At 40.2% G+C, this 25,392-nt stretch overlaps 1 protein-coding gene across 1 annotated transcript in view; it reads left to right on the forward strand.

The window, feature by feature from the left end:
* Nucleotides 1-1,042: 1,042 nt before the first annotated feature.
* The window catches only part of LOC126203454 (UDP-glycosyltransferase UGT5-like), a 100,006-nt gene continuing 75,656 nt past the window's right edge, over nt 1,043-25,392 (forward strand). The window contains exon 1 of the mRNA XM_049937771.1: nt 1,043-1,155. The gene's annotated coding sequence lies outside the window, so the exon portion shown is untranslated. The remainder of the gene's footprint in view (nt 1,156-25,392) is intronic.

Raw genomic sequence — 25,392 nt, forward strand, 5'->3', positions numbered from 1 at the left:
ATTTGGTTTGTCATTGCCTTCCTCCGACCGTAATGGGGATGAATGATGACGATGAAGACGACACAACACCACCCAGTCATCTCGAGGCAGGAAAAATCCCTGACCCCGCCGGGAATCGAACCTTGGACCCCGTGCGCGTGAATCGAGAACGCTACCGCAAGACCACGAGCTGCGGTCTGAACTGTAGGGCGCCTTATAACTGATTGAGTGAGTAAGCTCATACTTCCAAAAAGACGAACTCTGTAAAGCACTGTATCGTACAAACTAAATCGAACGTTGAGAGGAGCTTTATCATTTATTATTCGTAAGACATCTGACTACGACGATAACTGGCAAGCGAATTTATTGAAGTGTTTTGAAAAACCGGAGGTCCTGCAGCTTTTTTGGTAGTGTGATTACTTCAGAATGTATCTCCTGTAGGCAAAATTTCCAGTTCTGACAGTATCGATAAAGATGTGAAAATTGGTCAAAACTGGACAGTCCGTGTCGTATTAGACACACAGTAATGAATTTTTGCTCAGGCCATACATATTACAGAAACTTTCTTTTAACTAATTTTCGATAGCAATCAATTACAAGACAAACTCTCTTGACCTATCTACACAGATAGAGTAAAAATAGACAGCACAATAATCTACTAGTGAATCTCACACAATTATTGTACCAGCAAAAGTTTTTTAAGATAATGCCAGTATGATTGTTTTGGAAACGACCCCCACCACTAGACGAGGCTGTGCTAAGCTCCTCCCTCCCTGCCCCCCCCCCCTCCCGACCCATGTTCGCGTCGTCGACGGGGTGATAAACTCTAATCTCCCCACAGTTTTTTTTTTCTGTCACACGAGTATTGTGGAATGTTTACCTATTGCAGTATCGTTCAGCTTTAATTGTTCGCGTACAGGCACTACAGGACCTACAACACAATTTTGGCTTGAAGATAAACTGCACGCGTTCTTGTCAGGAAGTACAGGGAGATTGCTAAATTAGCTTATTACGTGCATAAATAACGCGGTAACTGGTGCATGACATTAGCGAAGGCTCGGGAAGTGGGAGTGAAAGCTAGCAGGCAGACCACGAGTACGGAGAGAACTTCAGAACAACCGTGGTGACAACACAGCTGGCAGAAGCACAATTCGGTTGAGCAGTCCCGTCTGTCTGGTAAGATTTCTGTAAATTAGCGTCTGTCGAGATGTTCTAAACATCGAGATGTTCGATCAAACTATTTGTCAAACTACCTAACCTGTCAAATTATTTGCCAATATGTGACCGTGTTTGAAGTTTTGTACATAAATTTTGATTGACGGCCGATTCGGCAAGATATAGGACGTTGCTTGTGTTGCTGCTTCACCGTGCATTTTCAGCGAAAGAGAGTTTTTCTTACTGTGCCGCGAGTATACACAGTTGTGGATGCTACGATCAAAAGAGTATATGGATAAACACAAAAGAGTACTGGCTATTACCACAGTGGTAGAGTTGTCACGTCTTTCCCAGTCATGTACAACATTACGCAGAAAGACGTTAAGAAGAAAACACACTCAAAGACAAAAAAAGGAGCATCACTAAGCAATCATCCGAATCGAACGGAAATCGATACATGAGATGTACATGAACAGATAACAAATGAGAGCAGTTTCAGTTGGATGATTTATTCAGGAGAGAGAGCTTAACAAACTGAGCAGGTCAGTAACGCGGTGGTTCACCTCTGGCCCTTACGCAGGCTTGTTATTGATTGACAGAGGTGTCGGATTTTCTCCTGGGAGACACCGCGCCACATTCTGTCCAACTGGCGTGTTAGATCGCCATAATCTCGAGATAGTTGCAGAGCCGTGCTCAGATGTTGAAATGTGTGTGAAATCTTATGGGACTTAACAGCTAAGATCATCAGTCCCTAAGCTTACACACTACTTAACCTAAATTATGCTAAGGACAAACACACACACCCATTCCTGAGGGAGGACTCGAACCTCCGCCGGGACCAGCAGCACTGTTCATGACTGCAGCGCCCCAGACCGCTCGGCTAATCACGCGCGATGGAGAGCCGTGCCAATAATGCTCCAAACATTCGTAACTAGGAAGAGATCTGGTGACCTTTCTGCCCAGGGTAAGGTTTTACAAGCAAAAATAAAAGCCGTAGAAATTCTCACCGTGTGTGGCAGGACGTTATCTTGCTAAAATGTAAGCCCTGGATGGCTTGCCACGAAAGGCAACATAAAGGGGCGTAGAATATTTTCGACGTACCGCTGTGCTGTAAGGGTTCTGCTGGTGACAACCAAACGGGTCACGCTATAAAAAGACATGGCACCCCAGAGCATCACTTCTGGTTGTTCTGGCCATATGGCAGGTGACTGTCAGGTTTTTTATGCACATGTACAAACATTTACCGGTTTCCGTGCCATTCGGATAATTCCTTCCTGGTCTCTCTTTATTATTGTTACTGAACGAATTAATGTCGTCTGGCGGGGAACTCCCGGCGGGTAGGCCTCATCGCCTGGTGCAAGTCTTTTGAGGTGACACCACTTCGGCGACTTGCGCGTCAATGAAGATGAAATAATGATGATGAACACGACACAAACCCAGACGGGAACCGAACCCTGACCCCCCCCCTCCCCCTCTACATGACATGCTGGCACCCTGTCTACTCAGCTACGGTGGCGGACATTATTATTACTATTATTATAGTTATTATTAGAGTGTATAACATGCAAAAAAATTTGTCCGAAGATGTGCGGCCACGGAGATTTTTCTGACACAACCGTTTCCCAGAGGGATCTACCCCGTCGTCTTCCCCGCTTTTCGGCCACTGTACAACAGCAGTTGTTACTCATGGGTATTTTTCTGAAACTTCACTCTTATCTAACATGTTAGATAAGTCCTGATTAACATTGCCACCACGAAAACGTTGCCAAAAATGACATAGTGTTGTTTAACATAAAGAAGACAAATTGTTCTAATAATAGTCCATGTTTTCAAGTCCCTAAACAAGCAGCGGGCATTATTTGGCCTCATAATATTCCTGACATAACAGTATACTTTTCGAAAACTACAATCCTGCAACTTCGCAACAAAATTGCACGAAAGTTTAGACGTAAGTACCATAACCACTTAACCTCACATATTTATTTACGCTGTATTTCATCGTTTGGAGGTTAGTTATTTTCACATAGGGCGCTTCTAACACTGTTTTCTACTGTAGGGCAACAACACGCCAAAACTACTTCGCCACAGTGGAATAATAAAAATCAAAAATGGACGATAATGTAAATTGTATCTTGAAAATCATGTGAACAGCCGTCTGATGATGACCTTACCAGTTCGAAACCGGTAACGGCGCTATTTACCTAAATAAATAGCAGTATTAATAGTGGCTGGTTGCTGTTTTCTTCTTTGTAAGAATTAACCTACGTTAAGTATACTTTATGATACATGTATGTCTTCGTACTAAGCATTGCGTACTATTTTAACACAACTGCAATAATAATTATATTCAGCACATCGTAATAAGGTTAGTAAGTGTGCTCTTGAACGTTGTTTTCATTTTAAATAGTAAAACTAGTTTCAGCTTGTCGACTTGAATCACAACAGTATTCCACATTGCAACTGAGGAAAATTGCTTCTACTTCGAACAGTAGTTCATACTTACACAAAAATTGATAGTCTGTAAAATGCGTATGAGTCTTATGAGATTATCACAAATGACTGATGTATCTCGACAGACGGCATTAGTAATACTTTATTACTTGCTTATCAAAATGTGAATCTGTATATATTTAAGACTTACCCTTAATGACTTATATCTGCATATTGTTCTACACTAGTATTGATCTTCATGCTATACAAAATAATAATCATAAAACAAAAAGTTGCATCTTTGCTTTTTTTTTTTTTTGGCTAGAAACATTATTACCTGAGAGATGTAATTGCTTTGCAGGTTTTCGTGACAGTTTTACTGCTAGCATTTGCTGATAATATAACACTCAACATCACTCAAATGGCTTTCCTGTCGCCGTAAATGTCAGCTACTCCAACCCTTTTATCAGTTGCAATTACCTCTATAATTACCACTATATCTTTCTCAGTTCTGTCGTGTGACGTCATAAATAATTTTTCATGAGTCGCAAGAGACATGGGCTTTTAGCGAGCAAATTAGCATGGATTATTTCGTTCCTTTCTCTCAATCAATGATGTTTTTTTTTTTTTTTGTTATAGATTTTTTGACAATCATGCTTCATCGTTTGTCAACATCTTCGCTTCTTCAAAACGTGTTGCCGAATGAAAATACTTGTGACGACGCTCGCCTACTTTTTGTCTCTTCATTGATTTTCCTCGGTGTCGACGTACTGCTGCTACACTGGCTGAAAAATGGGTTGTGGAAGTACGACTACTGTCTACGGTAAATGATGTAGCCAACAGATGCACAGTTGTGTTTCACAGTCTTTTACATTCATAGTTCACAACCCCCAATATTATATACAGTTGTATGGCCAGTGCACTGTTGTTTAACTTTCGATAAGCCTCATTAATAGTTTGCAGGCGAACATCCACACACTGCTACAATAATTTCCTGTTGAACACCTACGAGCAGTAAAAACCTAACCACAAAGTTCACAGTTCTTGAAGAATAGAAAGTACGTATGGAGCAGACACCGACATTGTTTTAACACTCGGCCTAATTGTGTAACACTTATTTCACAGTTAAACTGTAGCATTGTTGTGGTTCTAACCAACACACGTTTCTCGTCTGAAACTCGGCCGTGGACTGACTGTCTCGTGACCAAAAATCGGGCCCTTATATATCCTCACAATAATAGGGACCGAAATTACACTTTGGTAGAAGTTAAATTGACAGAAATTACAATTGAAACTTAACTCATTAAATTCACTGAATACTTCGAAAACTTCTGTCTTTTTAACAGATTCTTCTATTACAAGAGTTAGGCTGAATTATTTGTTTAAAGCATGAAATTAACAAATATAAGTATGCATAAGATACTTTTGACAAAATTGTTAATTACTTTCGAATTAATTAAGGGATGGCTTCGCTAACATGTTTTCGAATAGATCCAGATTAATTAAGAATATTAGCATTTCATCATCCAAATATTTACAATTATTTCAGAATTTATATTTGTTTATATGTCAACAATAGAATTTAAGTTACGAAACAATTACTGATTTTGCCCTATAAAGAAAGATAATGACTACGTAAAGTCAAAATATCTTCGAAAATCAATTACATACATAAAACTAAACACTAAATTAGATCTGGTGTTAAATTCTTTAAAACTGAGGGCCAACCTTTCTCTTATACGAAAATGCAGATTACACTCACGTATGTTACTGGTAATTAGTTCAAACTGAATTTTAAGGACGCAGATGGCGAAACAAGAGGCGAAGTAAAAATATCCCAGCTAGGTTCGTCACATACTGACAAAAAAGTAGGTGGTGTGATGGTACTGGAAAAATTGTATCCACCAATCAACGGCAAACCCTGTAGTATGCATTTCTGTGTACCGTATTTCTCTAGCATTCCATGAAATATAGAAACAGAAGTTTTGCAAAATAGAAAAATGGAAGCACTCGAGTACCTTACGAACTACATACACACATCAAAAATAATTTTGCATCACCTCGGTTCCGAGAGTTCCGGAACTTGTAAAGAAAATTGGAATAGAGGTCAAAATAAACATCATTTCCGCCCTTTTTATTGCTCAGAAAACCACACATTGAACCTGTACAGAACATTGGAATAGAGATCAACATAAACATCATATATTGCTCATGAAAACCACACATTGCATGTTGTACCGCCATACAGCGAGACATTCAGAGGTGGTGGTCCAGATTGTTACACACACCGGTACCTCTAATACCCAGCAGCACGTTCTCTTGCAGTGATGCATGCCTGTATTCATAGTGGCATACTATCCACATGTTCATCAAGGCACTGTTGATCCAGATTGTCCCACTCCTCAACGCCGAATCAGAATACATCCCTCCGATTGGTTGTTGGGTCACGTAGTCCATAAACAGTTCTTTTCAATCTATCCCACGCATGTTCGATGGGGTTCATGTCTGGAGAACATGCTGGCCACTCTAGTCGAGCGATGTCGTTATCTTGAAGGAAGTCATTCACAAGATGTTATCGATGGGGGCGCGAGATTCTACTGAGAGATATCGTGCAAATTCTGTTCAGTTGGCGGCTTACGTCGTCAAAGTCCCAAGCTTGTTGCCGGGACCTCTCGATAATGCTCCAGACGTTCGTAATTAGGGAAATATCCAATGAGCTTGATACCCAAGGTGGAGTTTGGTAAGCACGAAGATAAGCAGTAGAAACTCTCACCACGTGCGGGCGGCCGTCATCTTGCTGAAATGTAAGCCTAGGATGGTATGGCGTGAAGGGCAACAAAACTAGACGTAGAACATCGTCGACGTGCCACCGTGATTTAAGAATGTACCGGATGACAACAAAACTGATGCTTCTATGAAAATGAACGGCACCACAGACCATCAGTCCTGGATTCCGCGCCGTATGGTGGGCGATTGTCAGGTTGGTATCCCTGGGGCGTCTCCAGACCCGTCTTCGGTCTGGACTCTCGTTGACTGGAACAGAATTGTTTTCAGGAATGAGTCTCGCTTGTAATTTAGTCCCGATGACCAGAGAATGCGTGTCTGGAGACGCCCTGGACAGAGGTTGGACACAAACTTGACTGTCGCCCTCCATATGGCCCGACAATCGGGAGTAATAGTCCAGGTTGCCATTTCTTTTGGTATTAGGAGGCCTTCTGTTATCATTCGCTGCACCCCTACAAGACAGTAATACGTCGACGATATTCTACGTCCAATTTTGTTGCCTTTTATAGCGTGCCATCTTGAGCTTACGTTTCAGCGAGATAACACCCGCCCACACACGGCGAGTATTTCTACTGCTTCACTTCGATGTTTCCAAATCCTACTGTGCCTAGCAAGGTTTCCAAATCTCTCCTCAATTGAGAACGTTTGCAGCATGATGTGCATCACCTAACAACCCGTCTTGGAATTTTTACATCTAACGCGCCAGTTGGACAGAATTTGACACAATGTCCTTCAGGATGGCATGCAGCTACTCTATCAGTCAACGCCAAGCCACATAACTGCCTACATAAGTGTGAGAGGTGGATCAATACGTTGTTGACTTGCTCAATTTGTGAAGCTCTTTCTCTTGAATAAATCATCCAAATTTCTGAAATTGTAATCATATGTTTGTCTGTACATGTACATCATATCTACCTATTTCCGTCAGATTTGGATAATACCTTTGCGGGCTTGGTTGTTTTTTTTATTTTATTTTTTATTTTAGAGTGTATTACGTTCCCACATTGTGACATTTTAATTAACTTTCATCAGATTTTCATTGATATATTTATCTCTGAACTTCAGCCGTTCCCAGCACCAGCATCTTCTTTACCTTTTATTTTTTCTACACAGATATAAAGGCAATGTAAGAAATGCTTTGTTTGTATTCCCACTATTGTCAAGAATACTTCGCGACATCTGCTTCAAAACTATGACTAACTGTGAAATGCTTTGTTGGTAGGTCTGCGCGTTTGTTTGACAAACCCGTGAACAGGAAATAGTGAATCTGACGATCAAGTTCAGCGGTTAATTTTTGAAACTTCAACGGCACTCTAGAATAATTGATTGCGTATAAGCTGGGCAATGGCGCATATCTTAAGAATATCGAGTTAACTAATCTGTACGTTTGGAAGATGACATAAGCGTTACGGTGGAAAGCGTCTCGGCCCTACAGTAATACAGGAAACTAGTAAAATATTTAAAAATGTGATCCGTTACGCGATGCTCTAATGTGAAAAAAATGTTTATAATGAGGGTGAACACAGCAAACAGACCCATACCAATCTGTGTTTTATTGCAGATCTAACAGACCGTCTAGAAAATCATATGATTTTCAAGTTTGATACTCCTTTGACGTCTAGCTTCAGCCAGATTAATTCACATTCCGAATCTGTGATAACCTCATTACATATTATCGCGTTCTTTACTGCAGTAAATATGCCTCCACCACTGGCGCCTAACCTATTCTTGTGATAAGCATTCCAATTCGAATTTTGGATTTAGTTACTATTAATTTCCAGTTTCATCCAATTATCTGCTCCTGATACTATCTGGGCATTATTATCTTTCATTAATGATATAGTTTAGGGATGCTCCTACAGTTTACTGATATCATATAAACCATTTCTATTTCCTGTCTACGGAGATAGTCATTCTGAGAACAAAGTGACTGATCTATCTTCGACTTCGGAAGACACTTCGTAGCTGATTCCAAGAAAGAGATCATTAAACATAAAGAAACCTATGTGCACACCACACGTACGCCGCTACCCAAGTAGCTGCTTCCTCCGTGTAGTGCACGCCTCACCTATTCTGACCTATTAAGGGGAACTTTACAGTTCTACCGATAGCGGAGGTCGAGAAATTCCATCCGCCATTGTCACAGAATCGTCCAAGCTTCTGGTTTAGACATCCCAGTCCGCTCCGAACCAAAGAACCGCGATCGACTCTAGGTAAAACGCTACAGATCATGAGCTTAGCCTGTATCCCATGGACGATGCTAGCTGCCTTCACCAAATCAGTCATCAGGTAAATGGACGGGCTCGGAACTCCAACTAAAGGGCGTCATTATGAACCACTATTTGCAGTCGGTTGCTCCTAGTACACTCGATAGCTACCAGCCGAGCCTCCTCCACATCTCGGACCTCCCTCGCCCCCCCCCCCCCCCACTCGTCCCACACACACACCCGTCAAACATACCGAGAGCTCGACATGCCTGCAGCTACCCTGATAGCGTCCATTAGCCATGTAACGTTGGGGCTCCCATTGTTTAGTATAGCTACCCACTGCAGTTCTCGGGAATGGACTGGAAAATCGATCGCCAAACAGGAGATGCATCGTGTGCAGGCTCAGAACTGTTATCAACCTTGGGTAACAACTGGTGCCTGTTGCTAAGGCGTAAGGAGTCTGCCGTGAATCCAGTTCCCACTTTCACTCCCCACCCAGAGACGCACAAACACGCCACTGTCTGACACTCATTCCGGAATGAGGACAGACTGGTCAGATGTTGTGTATCAGAAGACGCAGCGACAACTGGATTACCAGGGGATTCCAGTGGCATCACAGGTGCTACAGGTGTCATCACTGGCGTCCCGATGGCGATGCAGCCTTGAGCAGTACCCTGAAACCTGTCGATCATGCCCAATACAGCCTCCAGCTGTTTGAGGACAACGTGAAATTCTTCTTGTTTCCACAACCAAAAAGTACAGTCATTATTCGTAACGTACTTTATAGAAAGTTCTATCGACTCTCGTAAAAAAACAAACAAAGTGGTCGAGACTAATTGAGGAAGAACAAACATTACCGAACTGTGGTGCTACTGAAGTTGGGAAGTTCACAAAATGTAAACAAGAAGAATAAACAAACACTAAAACCTCCTGTGAAAAATTCTCAGTGTACCCTAAAGTTATGAAATTTGCAATCACTTAAAACAGAAATAAATTAAATTACTGAAAACAGATGTGTCAGTAGTTAACATTTCACTAGGTACTCAGCTCCCACAAAAGCTACTGCAGAAAATAAATACGAAAGCTATAAATGTAAATAATAAACATTAATGAGTCAATTAAAAACACAAATAATATTCCGTTCCCGGCAGAAACTCGTGAAAAAAGGACAGAACTAAACTAAACACTGTGTACTAACACAAAATGCTGGCGCTGTTATTGCTAGACGTTCCTCTTACCCGGGTACCTGGACATAGACTGGTGGAAATTGTAATTCGCCTTCTCCGTTGTTTTTAATGTCTCTAATTATTTCGCCAGTCGGTGCAGTCATTTCGGGAATTGGTTTAATTATAAAGTCGCGGTGAAGCAGCGTTGCAACAGTAGCAATACAGAAGTCGAAACTATTCCACAGAATATTAATAAAATATAAGTGATATTTAACACCAGAGTGGCTGCAACAACGAGAAAAGGCGCGTACTCTCGCGAGTGAGTGGGCCGTCTAATAATTACTGCATTTGGGGAAGACGATAAGAAATTGTAGTTATTGTAAAAATCACTCACGTATGATGAATATACTGGAGAGGCAGAGCACGTATTTTCTCGGATTTACCTTTCCTTGTGGCCTGGTTCCAAAGAATATCGGTTATAGTGGAAATAAGAATCAGATGAAAATTATAATAAAAGGAATTGGAATTCGTCAGAAAAAGAGAAATGATGAAGATGGTGGGTATTAGTGTCGCGCCAAATGACCAAATTAAGAAAAATGAAAATAGCCTTCACAAAGGAAGAAAATGGCATGTTCACCTACCTCCATTTCTGTACAGCGCCGTCGCGAAGATCGCCGCTCCTACCTGTATACATCTCGTGTAAATAATAGCGATATTGGTCGAGGATAATGTGTTATTAGGCTGCCACAAATAATGATAAACGCGGAGATTTCGCTTTGATTTAAAACTGATGATTGTTCAAATAAACTTTCATAAATATAGTACTAGGTTTCACATATACGTCGACAATTCATGACGAACGAGGACAGAACAGAAGACTACTAATAAAGTAAAGTTCGAATAATTCAACCATTATTTACGTCTCGGCAGATGTGTACTACACTACTAAATGCTATTTCAATATTTGATGCATAATGTATAGCTAAAAATAGTCCAGTTACGATTTGAATTACCAAGCATAACCCTAGCAGGGACCCAAAATTTCATCAAAATGAAATATTTGTTGGTGTAGGTAAATCAACTTCAGCGTAATTATGTCAAAATGGTTCAAATGGCTCTAAGCACTATGGGACTTAACATCTGAGGTCATCAGTCCGCTAGACTTAGATCTACTTAAACCTAACTAACCTAAGGACATCACACACATCCATGTCCGAGGCAGGATTCGAACCTGCGATCGTAGCAGCCACGTTGTTCCTGACTGAAGCGCCTAGAAACGCTCAACCGCAGCGACCAGTCAGTCTGTCAGTGCTCTTAATTATCGTTGATTGGCCGATCGATACCTGGCTAATATTTTACATTTTGGTTTCTCAAGAAATATTGAAAAAGTATCTCCGGAATATCCATCACGCAAAGTGGATGGCGAAAGTTATTTATTGCTTGAAAATACAGTGTCTATATAATAAATTTGAATTATGACTAGGAAAAGGCAATGAAATTTATTGTACTTGTATTTTCCTTACTGAAGTGTATGTCGACGATCCTTCTAAAACTGCTGTGCCTCTTCTAAGCCGATATATCGTGTCTGAATTTAAATGTTGTTCCAGGACTTTACAGATATCATGTTATCGACTGTGATCTAAAAAAATGGCTCTGAGCACTATGGGACTCAACTGCTGAGGTCATTAGTCCCCTAGAACTTAGAACTAGTTAAACCTAACTAACCTAAGGACATCACAAACATCCATGCCCGAGGCAGGATTCGAACCTGCGACCGTAGCGGTCTTGCGGTTCCAGACTGCAGCGCCTTTAACCGCACGGCCACTTCGGCCGGCCAAACTGTGATCTCTCCTATGCCTTTTCCAAAATTGAAAATTCAGTTGTGGTACTTTTTTTCTGCTGTTCTGCCTGTTAGGCCATCTTTGATTCTAATTAACGTCCGCCACCGTAGCTGATCGCTTTCCGGGCGGGAAGGCGTGCCGGTCGCCGGCACAAATCCGCCCGGAGGATTGCCCTCTGTAATAAAAAAACTGAGTAAAGGAATCAACGATCAACTTGAAAGGTTGTCTTGTAACATCCGCCCAGACCAAACGCAACAAACTATGCCGGAAAAAAAAAAAAAAAAGAAATTGGACACCGCACTGGCTTGTCATGCTGGGGGGCCCGAGCTCGATTCCTGGCTGGGTTGGAGATTTTCTCCTCTCAGGAACTGAGTATTTGTGTCATCTTCATCAGCGTCGTCTCATCCTCATCGACGTACAAGTCACCGAAGTGGGGTCACCTCAGAAGACCCGCACCAGGAGATCAGGTCTACCCACCGGGAGGTCCTCCCACATGAAGTCTCATTTATTTCTTTCTAATTAGTCTCCTGAGACAAAAAAATTAATATGGTAATTCGTTGATCGGAATACAATCTTCAAGTGAAAATATTAAAAGTATTCAAGTACGAATAGATAAAAATCCCAAAAATTATCAATAATACGGAAAATGTAGTTGGTTTTCCTGTTATTAGGAATGTGGATTAGGAGATATGATACTGCGTGAAGCGTTTGACAGAGCACTGAAAGACCTTAGTCGAAACAAGGCCCCGGGAGTAGATAACATTCCATTAGAACTACTGACGGCCTTGGGAGAGCCAGTCGTGACAAAACTCTACCATCTGGTGAGCAAGATGTATGAGACAGGCGAAATACCATCAGACTTCAAGAAGAATATAATAATTCCAGTCCCAAACAAAGCAGGTGTTGACAGATGTGAAAATTACCGAACTATCAGTTTAATAAGTCACAGCTGCAAAATACTAACGCGAATTCTTTACAGAGGAATGGAAAAACTAGTAGAAGCCGACCTCGGGGAAGATCGGTTTGGATTCCGTAGAAATATTGGAACACGTGAGGCAATACTGACCCTAGGACTTATCTTAGAAGATAGATTAAGGAAAAGCAAACGATTCTGGCATTTGTAGACTTAGAGAAAGCTCTTGACAATGTAGACTGGAATACTCTCTTTCCGATTCTGAAGGTGAAAGGGGTAAAATAAAGGGAGCGAAAGGCTATTTACAATTTGTACAGAAACGAGATGGTAGTTCTAGGAGTCGAGGGACATGAAAGAGAAGCAGTGGTTGGGAACGGAGTGAGACGGGGTTGTAGCCTATCCCCGATGTCATTCAATCTGTATATTGAGCAAGCAGTAAAGGAAACAAAAGAAAAATTCGGAGCAGGAATTAAAATCCATGGAGAAGAAATAAAAATTTGAGGTTCGCCGATGACATTGTAATTCTGTTAGAGACAGCAAAGGACTTGGAAGAGCAGTTGAACGGAATGGACAGTGTCTTTAAAGGAGGATATAAGATGAACATCAACAAAAGGAAAACGAGGATAATGGAATGTAGTCGAATTAAGTCGGGTGATGCTAAGGGAATTAAATTAGGAAGTGAGACACTTAAAGTAGTAAAGGAGTTTTGCTATTTGGGGAGCAAAATAACTGATGATGGTCGAAGTAGAGAGGATATAAAATGTAGACTAGCAATGGCAAGGAAAGTGTTTCTGAACAAAAGAAATTCGTTAACATCGAGTATAGATTTAAATGTGAGGAAGTCGTTTCTGAAAGTATTTGTATGGAGTGTAGCCATGTACAAAAGTGAAACATGCACGATAAATACTTTGGACAAGAAGAGAATAGAAGCTTTCGAAATGTGGTATTACATTGTAGTTCTTGGTGGCATAAAAATTGCGACCTCAATTTGCGGCAATACCAGCATTTTTTTCTTCCAAGACGGCGTCATTAGTTGAAGTTCGGTAATGGAGATCTAGGTAGAAGTCCAGCGGAGAAGCTCTGTAAGGCGACCAGGAGTAGAGAAAAGTATGATGAATTGTGATATCACCGTCTGAAGGCGCCCATCAAGAAAGCATCGCTTTACCATACTGATGGGCTGGGTTTCTATTTGTTGCCATCTCCGATCGCTAAAGGTGCGTCTGTAAGACTCAGGTCCCTTCCTGTGTGCTATGTTTAACTTGGATAACCAATGAAATTCTTCATAACAGTTTCTTCGGAAAATGTCGTTTCTCGTTCTTTATGTCTCCTTCTTCGTCCAATAAAGGAAGTTCCTTAAGGCATTCTTGTGCTCTCAGTCACTCTGGGGAAAGTTCCAGTTGAATGTATTTTTTGTGTAAAAGCCGCACATTCACCGATGTCCGACAGGTTTCAAAGAGTGGGGATTTCGTTTCACCCGCCCGATAGCGATCTCTGTGGTTGTCCCTGAAGTCGTGGCTACATTCGGCAAGCAATAGCGCTTTCTGCTAACGTTCCTCCTCAGTCCATCTCATAAAATAATCTCACAAGTGGTCGATACTGGAAGACTCCTTGCTGCAGAATTAGCGCGGCGGCACCGCAGCGCGTCACAGAAAGCACAGCCGGCCCTCGGCCATTGTGTGACCCCCACCCCTCGTAGTCCCACCTCCGAAGAAGCGCAACGGGCCGCGTCGTCCTGTTTGCTACCAAAGATTTCCCTTCTTCCCAGTCGCATGCCAGTCCATTTTTATACACTACTGGCTATTAAAATTGCTGCACTAAGAAGAAATGCAGATGATGAACGGGTATTCATTGGACAAATATATTATACTAGAACTGACATGTGATTACATTTTCACGCAATTTTGGTGCATAGATCCTGAGAAATCAGTACCCAGAACAACCACCTCCGGCCGTAGAAACGGTCTTGATACGCCTGGGCATTGAGTCAAACAGAACTTGGATGGCGTGTACAGGTACAGCTGCCCATGCAGCTTCAACACGATACCACAGTTCATCAGGAGTAGTGAGTGGCGTATTGTGACGAGCCAGTTGCTCGGCCACCATTCACCAGTCGTTTTCAATTGGTGAGAGATCTGGAGAATGTGCTGACCAGGACAGCAGTCGAACATTTTCTGTACCCAGAAAGTCCCGTACGGGACCTGCAACATGCGGTCGTGAATTATCCTGCTGAAATGTAGGGTTTCGCAGGGATCGAATGAAGGGTAGAGCCACGGGTCGTAACCCATCTGAAATGTAACGTCCACTGTTCAAAGTGCCGTCAATGCGAACAAGAGGTGACCGAGACGTGTAACCAATGGCACCCCATACCATCATGCCGGGTGATACGCCAGTATGGCGATGACGAATAGACGCTTCCAATGTGCGTTCACCGCGATATCACCAAACACGGATGCGACCATCATGACGCAGTATACAGAAACTGGATTCATCCGAAAAAATGACGTTTTGTCATTCGTGCACCCAGGTTCGTCGTTCACTACACCATCGCAGGTGCTCCCGTCCGTGATGGAGACCTCCGAATAAAACTCGTGCGCTGGTGGGGAGCGCCAAAGATGACCTCGGTTTGAGGGCTGGCCGGCGTGTACCAGATTCCGTGTCAATGTGGCAAGTCGTATATTGGTCAGACGATGCGTACCGTCGAGGATCGATGCCGTGAACATCAGAGGCACACTCGACTGATGTATCCGAACAAGTCGGCGGTCGCTGAACATTGTTTGTCGGAAAATCACGCTATGGAGTATGAACGCACGAGGATTCTGGTATAGACGTCGAGATACTGGGACAGCGTTGTTAGAGAGGCCATCGAAATTCGCACCAATGACGACCTCATAAACCGTGACTGTGGCTATAATCTTAGCAAGGCTTGGGAACCAGCGATTGGGTTAATCAAGAGTAAATCGAGCAAATGTATAGTTGTGACGACCACGGCGGACAGAGCCATCACACCGACGTCATCTCAGACGCCGTCGCAATCTGTTCCACCGCGCGACCGTGGCGCGGGGCGCGGACGGCGGAGTGAGCGCGCCGCGGGCGGAGGGTATTTAAATCGGCCGCCGCCGCGACCGAACCCAGTTCCCCCTGAGCAACCATAGTGTACGGATCTCCGTGCCGGCACGTTCACAGGAGCTCAGTCCGTCAGTTCACTTGATGATGGCGACATGTTTGATCGCCGAAATATTGTGCCCGTTGGACACTGTAGACCGGCAGTACACCCGTGGATATTTTGATTATCAAATACGCCGGGAGAAACTCAAGAATCACATGTACATCAGTGTTACAAGAATTATGACATAAGTACATACATTAAAGATCAGAATAACTTTTGAAACATCAACTTCACACATGAGCATTAAAACAAAACAGAATAAATAATGTCTAAACATCTTTACAAAGTAAATAACATATTATCAGAAAAATTCTACAATGTAAATATTATTAGCTAAACACATAAAGACAGGAAAAACACAAATTATCATAGGTAATAACACAAAAGTACAGGACAGGATTTGTTTTCAGTGTGACATTTGGTACTGCAGTCCAACCCAAAATTTAATTCTGTAGATATTTCCTCTTATTTCAACATTTGTTTCCACCAAAAAAAAAAAAAAAAAAATCTTATCCAAGCATCCTTTCTGTATTCTGTTAACATCCTCTTTCAAAAATAGTTTTTCTCCACTGTAAACTACTTTTTTGACCAAACCATTTTCTTATAGCTTCTCAATGCATTTCTTCCAATTGATCATAGTTAGTTTCTTATATAGTCTACCCCCTCTTAAGCTAACAAATCTACTGAGCTCAGATATATATACAAAGGGACAAGGCAATGCAGCAGCACATAACAAATTAACACAAACAGCAATGGCAAAAAAAATGGAAATTGGCAAAGCAAGCAGCAGCATATATAAATTAGCAAAGCAATTGCAATATCACAACTAATATAAGGCAATGTGCAGCAAACAAGAAAAATAAATCCGTAGTAAAACTGGCTTAACAGAGTAATACAAAGTCAAATTCAGTAACACTATGCCTGGCAAACAGCAGCAGCAAATGCTGTAACTTATACCTAAACATGACAAAGGTCAAGCAGAAAAAATAGTACACTAAAAACAACAATGCAGATAAGTGAAATGTATATTCACATCTTAATGTCTATGTGAATTAAAGTGGTCCGCCACAACTTATTCTATGAAGGAAATTACCAAGTACTTGAAAAGAAAATTCTGTATGCAATTCCTGTGATGGGAAATGTCTTTTTGTGCTCCTTCGTTTTTTTTTTTTTTTTTTTTTTGAAGTAGATCATAAAGTTATTATTTACTGGATCTGTAGACATAAAATATTTATATTAGTACATTTATAAAATTTTATTTTAACCAATGCTGCAGTGCAGCTAGAAATTAGATATTAAACAAAATAGGGAAAGCAAGGCGTGAAACGTCATTCACTAGCCATATGGCATTTCATAATGCAGTAAACAATCTTTCAACTAGCAAGACAATAGACGTGAAATGTTTCTCATCATTTCATTTCAGTAATATCATAAATTAAGAACTCTACAGTGTAATCATGTTTTCAAGTTTGAGCGTGTCGTATTTGCGATACTTTCTACAAGGAACTGTCAATATCGAGGTTAATGGCCTCTTTTTTCTCCACCTAATGGCTTTTTCTCCAGATGACACACAGCTGGGCGTCAACGACGCATTACGTCGAGGTTACTTAGCTTTCTTACTGAAATTTACCACAGAAGTTTCCGCTACAGTGACAGTTTGATACAAATAAAATTTCACAAGTCGAGAAATTACAGTAGAAATGTGTAGAAACAAAATCCTATAAATATAACAGTGTCCCATAAATTTTAGCCGGCATTGTGATACACTCACGCATTTACACACATTTCATAACTCTTAAAGTACGATTCTTGGTTTCCAACATCCTTTTTCTCTAATCAGAGTGCCTAACCACTACTCATTTTCCTTACCGTATTACCTATATACATATTCATCGGCACTTCAATATTTCATCATAATAAATACATAGCATAATCAAATTTCTCATATAGCATCAGCTTATTCATCATAAACATACCTCAACAGCATAATACACATTGTCATCGTAATAATAACATCATAAAACCTCAGCCAAATCTCAAAAACGTCGTAGCTTTCTGCAATAATTTCAAACCCTAAAAAATATTCTCTGCTCATTTCAGTAGTGTCACCTACCTCAAACATACTTTAAAAATCATGATCTCATACCAAATACATCATTCAAAGCTCTCATAGTATCACAATGGTTCTGAAAAAATATAAAGAGTTCACAAAGTACATACAAAATGCAGTTTCATAAGTGTGAAGTTATCCAACTGTGTAATTGCGTAAACATCTGTCACTGACGTAGTAAAAAAATGTTTGTTTCTCTGTTAAATGATCAGGTAGCTGTGTAATTCTATGTTGGAGAAATATGGTACCGATGTGTAAAGTTGTATAAGCAAATACCATATTAGCTAGGGCTCCTTGTGCTTGCCACACACATGGTACACAAAGTAAGCGTGTACCCCCCTGAGGATTAATGTAATTATACCCTCAGGTGTTACAGATTACAGCAATGGAATGAAATGTATCACGGAAAACCTTTGTATCATTGTAATTCAAAAATCTTCAAAAATAAATGTTTTAAGTACAAAATGAATCACTCATATACGTGTCCTTTAGCGCTAAATGTGCATCCTGCTATAAGATAATTCTGTGGAAGTGTCGTAGTTATCGTCCTCCGAAAGCTAAGTTCTGCAGAAGTCAATGTACTTACCTCATGATAAACAAAAGTGAAATGCTATGTGTATAGATATCGTAGTTATTACATACATTACCGTGATCAAGAAAGTACTATACTGTAACGTATTGTTGTGTTACGAAACAGGCTGTCACATTATAGCTATACCACAAAAGTTACTACTAAAACATGTTTTACTTTCCAGAAGAATTCAGAAAAACAGATACACTGCAAAAGCAACAATGTAAATCGTGTCACACATTAGTAGCGTCGTGATATAATCGTGTAGCTGTCAAAGAAACCAAATGCTAAGTCATCTTTAATCCCACAGAAAGTACTTCAAATAAAGAATTTATTTTCAAGTAAACCAAAATGTTGCATTAAAATCTCATTAGCAGTACCTGTATATGTTCTAAGTATTTAAGCCTTATGTCGTTACGTAATCGTGCAACTAACAAGTAAGAATGTACACACACAATAACACTGTGTCGTCTGTTCACCATAACAATGCATTCGTAATTACTGTCTAAATATGTTTCCTAGGTTCTAGACTGGATAGTTTATTTTAAAACATAGTTGCATGTTAACAGTTTCTAAGTGTGACAAAGAGTACTAGAAACGTGAAGCGAAAAGTTTTATGGCTAAGACAAAGTTAAAAATAAGATTATCTTTCAATAAACGGCTTTACACGTGAAATGTGGTGTAAACCTTTACTCTTCCTAGCACGCAGAGTTTCAGCTTCAACGCAATTATCATGTGGTATACGTCGGATTCTGTAAGGTCCATTGTAAATCAGAAAGAATTTGTGACTCAAGTGTTTCTTCTTATGTGACAATGAATGAGCTTTACTGATGACCAATATATAATTTCTTTGCATTTGCTTTACCGTGTAGTTTTCTCCTTTTGTTTGCTGCAGAATTTATATTTTTAATAGCCAAATCAATTATGTCTTTGTGTCGAAGTTTACGTGTATTCGGAAAAGGTACAAGCTCTCTGATTCTGTTTGGTGGTTCTTCATTTTTCAGTACAAGAATAGGTGGTACAGCAGTGGAGTCATGAGGCGTTTCATTCAGCACGTTTTGAAATAAGTTTAAATATCTCTCCCAATGCTGATGCTTTCTGTGACAATAAAGTCTGCAAAGCTTATTGATTTCTTTCATAATCCGTTCAGACGGGTTACAATGTGGTGAGTACAATGAGATAAAACAGGTTTTATTTTATGGTTCCGAAGCATGTGTGACCAAACGGCCCGTTATCTGAAATGACTTTACTAACGTGTCCAACATCACGTAAGAAATTTTTAGCAAAGGCGTTGGATACAGACCGTCCAGTGGCTTTACGTAACGGAGTGAAAGAAACAAATTTTGAATTAAGTTCAACAGCGACTAGAACGTACGAAAATCCATTCGATGTTTTGACAAGGGGTCCCAAGAGATCAACAGCAGTAAATTCTTTTAATTTAGAAGGAATGATAGGAAACATCGGAGCACGATGTGAGATAGTAGATGGTTTCACCTTTTGACAAAGTTTACAAACAGACAAGACTCTTCGAATTCTCTTTTCCATATTGTTAAAATAACAAGTCGTTCGAAGAATATGATAACATTTTCGTGGACCAAAATGTGCGTAGCTCAAATGAATGTACCAAATGAACTTATTAACAAATCGTCTGGAATGCAAAGTACCCACAGCTTGTCATCAACAGTGCAGCGTTGGAAGAGTATGTAGTTTCTAACCAGATAATAATGACGAATCTGAGTGTGCGTCTATTCATGCCATTTACTTTTGATGTCTTTCCTAATCGGATCTTTATCTTGTTCATGAGCAATGTCCTTTAAAGATGTGGTGATGAAGTTTTCAAAGGCGACTTTCTGAATATAAAGAATACTGAAATTTTTCTCGAGGTTGCCTTCTCTGTCATTTTTCTCAAGCCCAGCCGGTGCGCGTGACAGTGCGTCCGCAACAATGTTCTCCTTGCCGGGAATGTAGACTATTGTGAAGTGGAATTCTCGCAGAAACAATGCCCAACGTTTTAACTTGTCATGATTTAATTTTGAAGACATAGGAAATTGTAATACACGATGATCACTGTATACATTTACGTGCTTGCCAGAACGAAAGAAACGGAATTTGTTAAATGCCCAAACGATAGCTAAAGCTTCTAATTCAGTAACGGAATAATTTTTTTCAGATTTTGTTAGCACTCGGCTAGCAAAAGCAATGGTTTTCTGAACAGTAGTGTCATTTTCTATGGCTTCTTGAAATAAATGGGCACCAAGACCGACTTTAGAAGAATCAGTGCTAAGGCAGAAATCTTGTGACAGATCTGGATGAGCTAGTATTGGCGCGTTAAAAAGCGATTCTTTCAAAGAATTGAATTCCAACTGTGCTTGTTCGTCCCAGTTCCAAATAGTATTTTTTCCAGTGAGAGAACAAAGTTTTGGTGTAACAAGAATTTGCATATTCAGAAAACGACGGTAAAAATTTACGAGACCTAGAAAACTGCGGACTTGTTTTTTTGTGGATGGAACTGGAATGGCTCTGATTGCTTCTAACTTTTCAGGATCCGGCTGAATGCCTTCAGAAGAAATAATATGTCCTAAAAACCTCACCTTTGACCTACCAGATTCAGACTTTTCCAAGTTAACTGTAATTCCAGATTCTGTAAAAATACGTAACAAACTGTTGAGGAAGCGATTATGTTGTTCCCATGAGGCTTCTGCTATTAGAATATCATCCACATATAAGGTGATGTGACGTTTTAAGAAATCAGGTAATAAGGAATTTTGCCCGCGAATGAACGCTGCCGAAGAAATGTTCAAACCAAAAGGAAGTTTCTGAAATTGCTAACAAACGCCGAAACAAAGAAAAGCTGTGTATTTTCTACATTCTGGATGAGGTTCGATCTGATAAAAGCTGGATCTGAGATCAATAGAAGACAACACTTTTACACCATTAAAATTTTGAAGAAGTTCTTCCATCGTCTGCGGCCTGTGTGTTTCAGGAATGATGACAGTATTGATTTATCTCGAATCTAAGACAAGCCTGATCGATCCATTTTTCTTCTCAACAACATGTAATGGATTGTTGTATAGCTTACTGCAGGCTCAATAATGCCCTCGTCAAGCATAGATTGTATATCTGTTCTAACACGGCCCCTATAATGTGCTGGAATTACGTATGGTCTAACACAAAATTTAGTATGGTCACGAACACAATATTGGTATTGAAATCCCATGATTGTTCCTGTTTTGTGAGTAAAAACTGTGGACTGTGCTTGTAAAATCTCGAAAAGGTCCTGCCCATCAGTGTCATTACGATTCTCAACTGTTTGAATCTTATTCTGAATTAACTCATTAGTATCAAATATGCCGTCGATATCATCCCTGTCAGTACTTGCAGAGTGATTTTTAGTGTCTAGTTCCGTAGAAAATTCCGAATTGTTGTCTAACAGAAGGTAAAGCCGATTAATTTCCTCGTCATGGTTTGAGAGCCAATCTTCAAATTTCAAAGCTATTGACTTACCTTCTTTCTGTAAACTTATTTCAGCATCGTGAATGTTTAGGATTGCTTTGTATTCATTCAAAAAGTCTACTCCCAATATAATTTCTGTCGACAATAATGGAACAATAAGAAAGTTCATAGAGAAGCTGTGGCTTTGACAAAAGAATTCTAAGTTGGTTTGGTTGCGTATATCTACACTAATTTCCAAAAATTGCACCTTGCAATTTAGTCTTACGTAAAGGAAGTGTGGGGCAATCGTTCGATTTGTTGCATTTGCTAAAAGCTGTTTCATTAATTACTGAAATGGGACTGCCAGAGTCAAGAACTGCCGTAAATTTTACGTCATTTACAGTAATGTGAATCACAGGATATGCAATGTTGTTATGTTTTACGTTGTGTTCCTGGAGTAATATGTCCCTAATGTCTTCCATTTTTACGTAATTATTAGCCACGGCAGCTACGCCGTCAGCTTCATAAGTATGTTTTGTGGCTGCCAGCGGTGTGAGTCATTGCCTATTGTCTCTTTGTTGACGCGCGTCGTTATTGGGATTTGGAGATCTAACTTCTACAAAGTCACCTTGTCGAGAGGGCCCTGCCATGTTTGAATCCCGCCAGTTATGAAGCAATTCAGTTCTGTCGTTACAATCATATTGTCTGGCCTCATGTCGGTAGATTCCATAGTTTCTTTCTTGTCGGTCACGTGGTGGAGAATTTCTCCCTGAATCGTAACTGCGCGCTGGACCGTTGTATCTGAAGTTATTCTGTCTCCCTTGATAATAATTATTTTGGTTCCCATATTGTCTGTTTCTCTGATTGTCTCTGTGATAATCATTACCGCAGAGACGTGATTTTTCACTGTATTATTACTACTCTGCCAACGGTTGTCATACGGGTGGTGTCTGTTTTGGTCACGATTTACGTTGTAAGAATAGCATTGTCGTGTCCATTTATTATTTCTGTCATCGCGGAATTGTGACGGATGTGAAATTGTTGTGCTCCTGTTTTCGCGTTCCGCGATTGTCGGTGTCAATTTCCAATTCTTGTAACAGTCCCTGAAAAGCTTCGATGTCGTCTTTGCAACGTCCTGCCAAAATAGTATGTCGTAAATGTTCAGGCAATTTGATTAAGCAAATGCAAATGAGTTCTGAGGGGCTGTAAGGGTTTGACAGGTACTGATTCTTGTGCAACATGACTTAAAAATATTTCACAAGACTGGAAAATTCCGATTGTTCGAAATGTTTCATCATTATGATGCTATTTTTTACGCGGTCTTGTGTGGCTCGAGACCAATATGTTGAGAGGAATGCATGATAAAATTCTCCTTCACTGTGACAATCGTGAATGACCGATCGCATTCTTACAGCTGGTTCATTCTCTAAATAGCCACACATAAATTCTAATCTGTGCTCTAATGACCAGTTGGGAGGAAAACAATGAGAGAATTGATGAAGCCACGCTTGTGGATGAATGTCGTTGCCAGAATTCTTAAATGTTTTGAATTTACGTTTAGTAATGAACAGCTTATAGTCAAAATCATCGTGTCGGAGAGTCACATATCGGTCATTGTTACGTCGTGTGGGCGGTTCCATCTCAAAATTCGGTGCACCTTGCCAATTTCTTTCATAATTTCCGAAATGCCCTGTGTTATTATTTTGTGGCTTTTCCGTATTTCTGAGTCCCTCTTCCCATTGGAGCGCGAGTGTCTCTGAAATATGTAATTTTTGTATTACTTGTGTCAACTGATCTTGTACTTCTCGGATTTCTCTTTTGTGTTGCGTATTAATTTGATTCTGATTTTGTTTAAATTTCTTAATTTGTTCATACTCTTCTGTGTCAGTGAAGGCTACAGGTCTTGTGTCATTCAGATCATCATCCACCTTTGTAGATAAGTTAGTGAACTGATCCGAAAGTTCGGCTACTTTCTCCGATAGTGAACTTATTTCCTCAGTGTGTTTTTCTTAACCAAGATTCAGAGTGTCCATTTGTGTTGAAATCGTATCTAATGTGCCCTTTAAGTTTTCCTGAGTTTTTGCAAGTTGCGTAACTGAATCGGTAGATGCAACTGAGTCAATTTTAGTTTGCAAGGTCTCATGATTTTCATGAAAAATAGTTTGCAGTTCTTTTTTGGCTGCTTCATGATTCTGTAATGTATTTTCATGCCGCGAAAAAATAGGTTGGAAATGCTACCAAATTTGTGTTTTCACGTCATTACAGACTTTTTGACATTTCGATTCTATTTTATGTAAGTCAGTAGTTAAATCTTCACGTGTTTGTTCAAGCATGGTGTCTAACTTTCGAAGATTTTGTTCCATTGTGTCTAACTTTTGTAGCCTTTGTCCCATTTGTTGCATTAACTGTAATAACAATGCACTGGTGTCTGAAACATATTCCTCAGTGTTATTCGGCAGTGCATTTGAACCGGCTATATTCGCATTTTGAAAAGCAGAAAATGTGTCTTGCCTTATTTGAGAAAACGGTGAGGACGCAAAACCCGAATCTACAGTATTTGTAATATTGTGTTCTGTCATTTCGGATTCCTGAGGTGAGCTGTTGCCGACCGATCTATCGATAATGCTTCCCAGTTCACTAATTGTTTCACTGCCTACACCATTATTTTCAGTCCGCTCCATTTCCCTATGCACAGTTACCAAATTACTACTTTGAACATTAGTTAATTCATTATTCGGCGGCGCTAACACACTGCTTTCATCTTCACTGTCAATTCTCAGTTTACTTTGGAGCCTAGTATTACGTTTTTCACACGCCATTATTGTCACAATATTTCACACGACAGCACAGAAAAGCACAATTTGTAGAGCAAAATAATAAAACACATTAACATAGCATTGAAGATAATATCTCGTTAATTGCTAGTGCAGCTAAGTACACAAACTACAAGAAAAAATCAGAAGATTCCAGTGAGGTATCCTCGGCTAAGGGTCCACACACACACACACACACACACATATATATATATATATATATATATATATATATATATATATATATATATATATATATATATATATATATATCAGTTCATGATATCCAGTCTTACAAATTTACTGTGTCTGTCCAGATCATCCGCTCTCAAAACTCCGCCATCTCACTCCCCACATCCACCACTGCTGGCGGCTCACCTCCAACTGCGCAATGCTACGCACTGTTAACAGCCAACTGCCCAACGCTACAATAGCCAACAACAATGCCAACCAGCCACAGACTGCACACAGCACAGCCAGTGATTTTCATACAGAGCGCTACGTGGCGTTACCAATATAAAAACCTAAACAGCCTACTTACACAGTGTCCCTCTGACCCAAAGTAGCCGTATTCAAAGCTCTACACAACGGTTGGTTAAGCTGCCCCTAACATTCAAGGAAACGTCCTGACAACAAAGGGAACTTGAAGAATCCACAGACAAACTACACATTCGTACTAGCAGACTACAGTCGGGATAGGAAAGATATGACATGAATACATGATAATGGATAACACACATAAATTCAGAACATAGTTACGAATTTGAGATTGACATTCTCCTTTGGCTTTGAAATGACGCTGTAATATCACGTACTCTGGTCTTT

The sequence above is a fragment of the Schistocerca nitens genome, chromosome 9 (assembly GCF_023898315.1).
Source record: "Schistocerca nitens isolate TAMUIC-IGC-003100 chromosome 9, iqSchNite1.1, whole genome shotgun sequence".
Classification (NCBI taxonomy): domain Eukaryota; kingdom Metazoa; phylum Arthropoda; class Insecta; order Orthoptera; family Acrididae; genus Schistocerca; species Schistocerca nitens.